General features: G+C 45.3%; 1 long non-coding RNA gene across 1 annotated transcript; it reads left to right on the plus strand.

Annotated features, from left to right (window-relative positions):
* Positions 1-4,527: 4,527 nt before the first annotated feature.
* LOC144798927 (uncharacterized) lies at positions 4,528-6,062 on the plus strand. Its single transcript, XR_013603700.1, has 2 exons — positions 4,528-4,832; positions 5,549-6,062. It is a non-coding gene; the product is annotated as an uncharacterized LOC144798927 (long non-coding RNA).
* The last annotated feature ends 2,646 nt before the right edge of the window (positions 6,063-8,708 follow it).

The raw sequence follows: 8,708 nt of genomic DNA on the forward strand, positions 1-8,708 counted from the left end.
CCAGTAAAGTAGTCCCTTTTGGGAGTGTCTGCATTGTGCTGTGGGCGTGTGCTGGGGGCATGACAAACGCTGGGGGCGTGTGGTACGTTCCGCCCTTCATGCCATGTCTCATATCGTGTGCTAATCCCACCCTGCTCCCTTTAAATACCCCTGCACCCCATAATCATAACCCACCCATACTCCTTAAAATACCCCAACACCCTTAAACACTAACCCATCTTAACTCTATAAACATACCCTGTACCCCAAAACCCAAACCTATCCCTAAACCCTATAAATACCCCTGTACCCCAAAACCCAAACCTAGCCCTGAACCCTATAAATAACCCTGTACCTCAAAACCAAAACCTACCCCTGAACCCTAAAAATACCCCTGTACCCCAAAACCCAAACCTAGCCCTGAACCCTAAAATACCCCTGTACCCCAAAACCCAAACCTAGCCCTGAAGCCTAAAATACCCCTGCACCCCAAAACCCAAACTTAGCCCTGAACCCTAAAAATACCCCTGTACCCCAAAACCCGAACGTAACCCTGAACCCTTAAAATACCCCTGTATCCCAAAACCCAAACCTACCCTTGTACCCTAAAAATACCCATATACCCCTGTACCCCAAACCTAGCCCCAAACCCTAAAAATACCTCTGTACCCCAAAACCCATACCTATCCCTAAACCCTAAAACTACCCCTGTACCCCATAAGCCAAAACTATATCTGAACCCTTAAAATACCCAAACACCCCAAAACATATCCCTCAGTACCCCAAAACATATACCCCTATATCCATACTTACCTTATCCAAACATTAAAAAAACATGCTTTTACCATTCATGCATTTATAACGAATTTCGTTGTAAATGTATGTGTGGTAAAAGCATATAAAATGTAATGCCATGCGTTATAATGGCATTGCGGAGTCATGGTACTTTCGTAATGAAAGTATGCGGAGTGATGGTATGTGGAAAGAAAGTTGAGGAGTAATGGGTGTTTAGCCTCCCCCGGTAAGTACATTGGTGGCACGGCGGCCCATATCTCCAGCAACATACTCATATTTTTTCACCACCCATTTGAAAAATGCACAGGTCTCTCTCATTGATGGCCAGCACCGACATACACTTTTAGACACACCTCCCGCCACAAGTTCTAGAATTGCAAACTTTAGAGCTGGGGAGCTATGTTCGAATCACGGCATCAGCTCAACATCCTGTGATTCCAGGCAAATCGCTTTGTCTCCCCATGCCTACCACAAATGAATGTGTTCTTCTGTAATGTAAATTGTGCTCATGCCATGTTGTCCAGTTCGCGCTATATAATATTGCAAGGAAAAATAAAGTAGGGAAACTCGAGTTCACACACTACTGAACGCGCACTCTTAAGTGCATCAGCAGTGCACTGTGAATCGGAGCATTTCACAGGCCTGTCACAGGAAAGAAATGCTATCAAAACGAAATCCTACAAAACAATATACTACTGGCCGGCTGCAATTCATACCCGGACAACGTCGGTACGGGCTGCTAGTATTAAATAAAGTGATTTGATTTGACTGACTGACTGCGCAAACCACAAGAAACTGCTTCTAGGCCACAGAGGGGGAATCTTACTACTGTCATCAATACAGCATGTATCATAAAGAAGCAGGACACTCCCTAAAATCATAAAATGCCATAATTATCACATTACTGAAACAGTTCAATTTATTTATTTATGTGTTTTATATAGTGGCAACAAATAGCCGAAGGGCTTCCTTGGGGTGCCATGCATACAGCAACTTCAAAAAGTGTGTAATCTGGAAGTATGCAGCATGGACGTTGATTCACCAAAACACCAGGGATAGCTGAAGTGACATCACACACCTTTGACCTTAATAACATAACAGGAAGTGACATCATGATTTTTGACCATAGTGTGTTACTTGAATTGGGGCTACAACCATTAGTGTACTTATTTAGTAAATCTTGGGATCTAAACTCCTTTCTCTTTTTGTTATATACAAAATTGTGTGCTTTTCTGAAGAGAATATAGTGCTTCAGAACGCTGTTAGTACTGGTAGACTAACATATTGACACCACAAAGAGCCATAGCTTAATGGTTCCCCCAGTGTAAAGCAGAATGGGATATCTATTAATAGATCGTAGGAAGTATTTAAGTTCACATGTGTTAATTGATATACACCTTATAATGAATAATAATATATTATTCCAGATTGCCAATACAATTTGATTGCTGATCATCTTCAAGGCATTTTCACTTGTCCAACTAACAGAAGTTTAAAGTTTTTTTACACACACAATTTTTTATTTATTAACAATAATGAAACAAAGCAGTAATGTACACAAATGTATTTTCTCTGCAGTCACCTTTTACTTAATTAGAAGAATATGCCTTAAACTACTGAAATTGTTTATTGTACAAAACCTAAATATAAAGCCCTGGTCCCAGAGAAAGCTGCAGCAATTTAAACATGGCTTATTATGATGCCTCCCCCATATGCTATTGGTGTCCTCTTAAGCAAAAACACCATACAGTAGGCCAGTGCCACAGTTTTTCTATTAGTGCTGCCCATGTACCATGTGTGACCCTTATGTCAAATATTACCTCTTGTATGTTAGGACCGAACTTTGGCCATGGTTGCCTTCCCCATAGTATGCCACGGTTGTCCTCTATTAAGTAAGGAATTACTATTAGCCAGTGCTAGCATTTTGCAATGTGTTCCCCTATTCCAAGAATTTCCTCCCGTATCATGCTAAGAATTGTCTCTAGTATGCTAGCACAAGCATCTTGCCACGGAGGGCTCTATAAACCAAGACTTACTGTGCCAGGGCCAACTGCAGACTTGCAAGCATAACGCCACGTTCTCTTTCATACTCACTTACATTAACTCACCCATTCACTGAAACTCGGCTACATTCATAAATTATCACACACTCACTTGTTCTCACTCATTCTTTCCCACTCATTCCTATATATTCCACACATACTCACTTATTCTAAATTTTTTTGCACTCATTTTCGCTCACATTTAGTCATACTCATACTTTTAGCCTCCTGCAAACTCACTTGCACGGTCCTACTCTCATTCATTTATTCACACTTATTCACAATCACTATGAAGCATTAAGTCTCACTTACAGTTACGTTCACTCACAGTAACTCACTCACATATCAATAGCCATTAATACTACCTCACACTCTCTAACAGTCTGCACCCTCATTCCTGTTCATTCTCACTAACTCACCCTCACCTCCATTACCTCTCCCACTCACTAATGCTCACTCACTCTAACTCACTTAAAGACTCAGGGCCAGATGTAGGTAGGCTTTTACCGGGTGGTAACGGCCGAAAACCGGTAAAATCGGCCGTTACCGAGGAAATGAGATGTAGGAGGCCGGAAAATACCGATGTTCTTAAAATCCGAGTCGGAAACATACCGACTCGGTAAGAATGACCCGGTAAAATTACCGTGTCGGAATCTACCGTATACATAAATACCGAGTTCGTATTTTCCGACTCGGTAAATCAGAAACGGTAAAATAAGCCTTGGAGATGTAGGTAAGCCCAAAAATACCGATTCTGCCGAAAAACGGTATTTTTAAGTCGGTATTTACCATGCATTGAAAGCAGGTGGTAACCAAGGGAGGGCTATAAAAAAAGTCCCAAAATGCACCTCAGGACCCATGATGGCGGCTTTCTACATCATAGCAAGACGGCAGAGACTACAGGCAGCAGGACAGAGAGAATGGCTAAGGGAGGAACAAGTGTACAGGCAGAGGATAACACTGTTCCAACTGACAGAGCCTGAAATACTGCAGAGGTACAGGCTACACCCAGACACCATCAAGCAATTGATCAGGGACCTACACCCTCTCCTGGACCACCCAACACCCAGGGCCCATGCCATCCCACCTCATGTCCAGGTGCTATGTAGCTTACACCTGCTGGCCTCAGGGAGCTACCAGAGTGTGATAGCTGTAGTGGGTGGCGTGTCCCAGGGCTGCCTGTCCCGCTTCTTCAGGAGGTTTCTTGACGCCATGATGCAGAGGATGGGGCATTATATTAAATTCCCTGTTACACCGGCAGATTTAGCCAAAACCAAGACTGACTTTTATCAACTGGCACACTTCCCTCACGTGATCGGCTGCATCGATGGCACCCACGTCCCACTCTGTCCACCTGCAGCCACAGAGCACATATACAGGAATCGCAAATCGACGCACTCCATCAACGTCCAGGTCATATGTAATGCAGGTAACCTCATCACTGACATCGTAGCCAAGTTCCCCGGAAGTACCCATGATTCATACATATTCCAGAACAGTGGAATATACACACGCCTACTTGCCGGAGAATTTGGAAATGGATACCTGCTAGGTAAATCACATTGACACACCCTGACACTCACATCAGATCTACGTCTCAAGTACTTGCAATTAATGTCTATCTTTCTCCCCCTAGGCGACAGTGCATATGCCCTGCGGTCCTTCGTGCTCACTCCCTACCTCAACCCATCCACCAGGAGTGAAAGGCGATACAACGTGGCTCACAGATCCACACGAAACGTAGTTGAGCGCACATTTGGACTCCTAAAGAGCAGGTTTCGCTGCCTCCATAAGAGTGGAGGTGCACGGCAGTACACCCCAATCATCTGCTGCAAAATAATAGCGACCTGTGCAATGTTGCATAATCTCGCCACCAAGCAAGGCACTGAGGTGGAGCTCACATTTCATGAGGACATTGATGACGACCCAGAGGTGGCAGAGCCCCAAGCCACAGTGGCAGCAGCAGCTACAGATGGGAGACTGAGACGGGCAGAGGTTACACAACAATATTTCTGAGTGAGTAAAGAGACACAGGCATGAATGTAACTTTGTGTAAGTAGTTTAATAATCACTACGCCACAGCATTGTTAGCTCACATTGGGCTCACTAATACTAACACTCCATGAGTGTGTTGTCACGGTTCACACCACCGTGACTACAGCCTTGGGTGGAGTGCAAAGTCATTGTTTGTGGCCACGGGCCACAGGGCGGGGCTGCTGTGGCTGTGAGCCTATGTCCTCACGCTGGCCTGTCAAACTTCCCCCACGCCTGCCACTCCTCCGTAAGTCATGCACAGGAGTGCTTGCACCACTCCTGCTGGTGGACCCCTCGCTTTCGGCAGCACAAGTGTCGCCTCCAGTGCCAGTCTGATGCGCGAGCACTAGCTCCATGGCAGTGGTCATCCTGGCCATACCTTCACTTAAATTGGTGCAGCACTGCACTATGGCATCCTGCATCGTGACTGACCGTCTGCACAGCAGAGTGGTAGCAGTTGCAAACCTGTTCAGGGCCTTGGTTTGCTGGCGCACATCCACACGGGCCTTGCGTCTCTCCAAATGGTCCCTGTCCAATTTGTCACACAGGACAGTCATGCACTGTGTGATATCTGAAATTCCTGACGCCATGGATTGTATGCCTTCTGCCATGTCCCCTATGCCCTTGCCTACTGCTTCCAGTTTATTGTTAGTTGTGCGTGCGTGCCTCTGAACCCCCATCATTGCTTTTGCCTGCAGGCGCTGCACCTTCACCATGGTGGCCTCCAGTCCGCAGAAGACACCTTGGACTTGCCGCACATCCTCTACCTCCCGTGGCCGTCGCCCTCGGACACTGGCCCGCGTGACTCTGGGACTGGGCTGCTGCTCGGTGTTGCCTCTGTCCTGTGTGTCACCCTCCACCTCCTCCTCCTCCGATGATGTTTGCAGTATTCTGCGAGGGGGCACATCATGGCTCCTGACTCTTCCCAGCACTGGGGATGGTGATGTGGGGGTGGGTGATAGTTCTGCCGCTCCTGTGTCCTGACTACCAAATAGGAGAGGGGAACGTGGATATTCAGCAGTTGCCTCCTCAGGTATCGGGGCAGCCTGCTCTTGGTCCTGCCCTCCGTGAGAAGTGCTAGGTCCGGCTCCTTCCCTCCTCTTCTCTCTGACCTCAGCTGTGCTGCGCTTTGACTCTCCTGTGGACAGACATGGACATTGTGTCAGTAATGTTGTTCACCTGTGTCATGAGATTAAATACACTTCTATTGCACATTTGCCTGTCTCTCATTTGCCTATGCTACTTGTCTGTTGCTCCCCTTGCTGCAATGCACGCTGACTGCTCTGAGGTATCTACACATGACTACATTTCCCAGGATGCATTGCAGGACATTAGTTAAACCTGTTGTGGAGTCTGATTTATCCTGTGAGGGGAATAGGTAAAAGGGTAAATGATATTGTTCCTGCATCTTACCTGCTTTCTTTGCTCCTCTTGCTGAGCTGTCTGCGTCTCCTATTCCGTGTATACATTCCTTCTCAAGGGTTGTAGCGACCATCTCCTCAATGTCGGTGAGTCTGGGGGCTCTGTTTCTTCCGCCTCCTGTAGCAGCACTTTCCTTGCGGTGGGCAGCAAGCTTTTTTTTGGTGATTATGCGGATGTCATACCACCGTTTTTTTAGGTCTTCAAGGTCACGGTGGGTGACACCAATGGCATTTACCTTGCCTTGTATGTCCAACCAGGTGCTGCGCTTGATTGATTCAGCAACATGCAGAGTTTGCTTTCCAAATATTTTCCCATAATGTCTGACAACCTCCGAAATCAGCACCTGCAGTTCCTCCTGGCTGAACTTCTGCTTCCTTTTGCGCTCAGCAGCTTCTCTCTGTGCCTCCTGGCTCTCCATCTTGCTGTGTAGTTTGTGTCAGGAAAGGCTGCTCCACACTCTGTCCTCCTGCTCTCCTGACTGTTTGTTTCTGCACCTGCATGGGCGTGGCCTGTCCCAGGTACTGGGGTGTGGTGCTTGGATCTGATTGGTTAGTTCCCCTGTGGCTTGGAATTTGGGTGTGGTTGAAGTACCTGATTGGTTCACAGGCACACATGTTTGTCAGTTTCAAATTCTTCGGCGGATAGTTCCGACACGGTAAATACCGGGTCGGTTTTTCCCGACTCGGTATTTTCCGGGTCGGAAGTTGCCATTCATTCCTATGGGCCATGGCACCGGTGGATCGGTTTTGGTTTTTCCGTCTCGGATTTTACCGTGTAGGTATATTCCGAGTCGGTAAATACCGTTTCCGAGTACCGACAGGTTCCGAGTCGGTATTTTATACCGTCATTGTTACCTACATCTCATTTTCCTCCTCGGTAATACCGAGTCGGTATGACTCGGTATTTAAGAGGTCGGTAAATATTATTTACCTACATCTGGCCCTCAGTCTCACTCTTTCTCTCTCATTACAAGTCACTCACTCTCTCACTTTAACACACACATGCTAACACATACTCTGTCTCACATAAACACACTCTCACATGCACACACGGATGCAACACACATTTACATTTACCTTAGCTCTACTATCAGTGAATATCTTGTTCCAGCTCTTTGCAATACATTTTTTATTACACTAACAGAAAATAAAAGGTTATTAATTACATTAGTAAACTAAACATGAGCATAAAACAAGGAGTTGGAGCCCAATAACTATGATGAAGAATACTGATTACAATCTCTTGTTCTTGTATGTTTTCCTCTTGCTGCCTCTATGTCTCTTTCTGAGTTTTCTCACCCCACTCTCTCTTTGTCACTTCTAGTACTACTGTCTCATTACCTTTCACTCACCTTGAACTTTCAATTTCACCTCTCACACCTATCACCCCTTTCTCTCAGATGTCTGTTTTTCACATGTCCACCCTCTCTGCTCACTTTCTAGACTTTCTCTTTGTCACACCAGTCTCTTCCCCTACTTCTCTCTCTCTTAACTGTGCCTTTCAATTTTTTCCACCTGTCACATCTCTCTCTTGTTTTTTCTTCTCTGCCTCTGCAGTCTCTTTTTGTTGTTTCTCACCTGTCTGTGTGGTGACTCCTCTTCATCTCATCTTGAGCCACATGCATCAACCAAAAACCTGACGCAAATGGGAAGATTCGCAGAATCTGCCCCTTTATGACTGGTATTTTTGCATTTGAGATGCATCATCCCAAATGCAAAAATCACAATTTAAGGAATCACAAAATTTGCGATTACTTAAATTGTGATTGCATTTAAGGAATCACAAATTGCAATTCCTTAAATGCAATGCAATAAAGCAAAATAATTGCAGTTTTGCAAATATTAATCCCAAATTACCGTCAATCTAAAGTTGATGGTACTTTGCAATTTCTTTGAAAAATGCACCAAAGTGCATTTTTTAAAGTCCCATGTTACACAAACAAATGCCCTTAGGGGATATGTGTCCACAACAATTGGATAAATTGTGATTTCAGCGGTGCAACAGGGTGTCCTTTTGGCACCCCTTCAACCTTGAAATTGCATGCGCAATTTGCGAGTACCTATTGGGTACTCGGAAATTGTGCATGCAATGCCCATTCATTCCAATGGGCCTCAAGACCCATAGGAATGGATGGGAATCAATTCCTTAATTGCGACTCGCAATTTGCGACTGGCAATCAAGTAATGTGTTGGAATCACAATTTTGTTTTGCAATTCCTAAATGCATAGGCATATGCAATTCATTAATTGGGATTCCTTAAAAATCGCAACTATGGAATCGCAATTGGCTTTTTGATGCATGTGCACCACAGTCTCCCTACTGCCTTGGTTCATCTATTAACACTCCTCTTTCCCTCCCTATTAACTCTTCCTTTTCCATCCCTCTCATCTGACAATGCGAGAGAGAGTGTAAGCCTTTATTGCTGGACCTCTAAAC

Source organism: Lissotriton helveticus, chromosome 12 (genome assembly GCF_964261635.1).
Source record: "Lissotriton helveticus chromosome 12, aLisHel1.1, whole genome shotgun sequence".
NCBI lineage: Eukaryota > Metazoa > Chordata > Amphibia > Caudata > Salamandridae > Lissotriton > Lissotriton helveticus.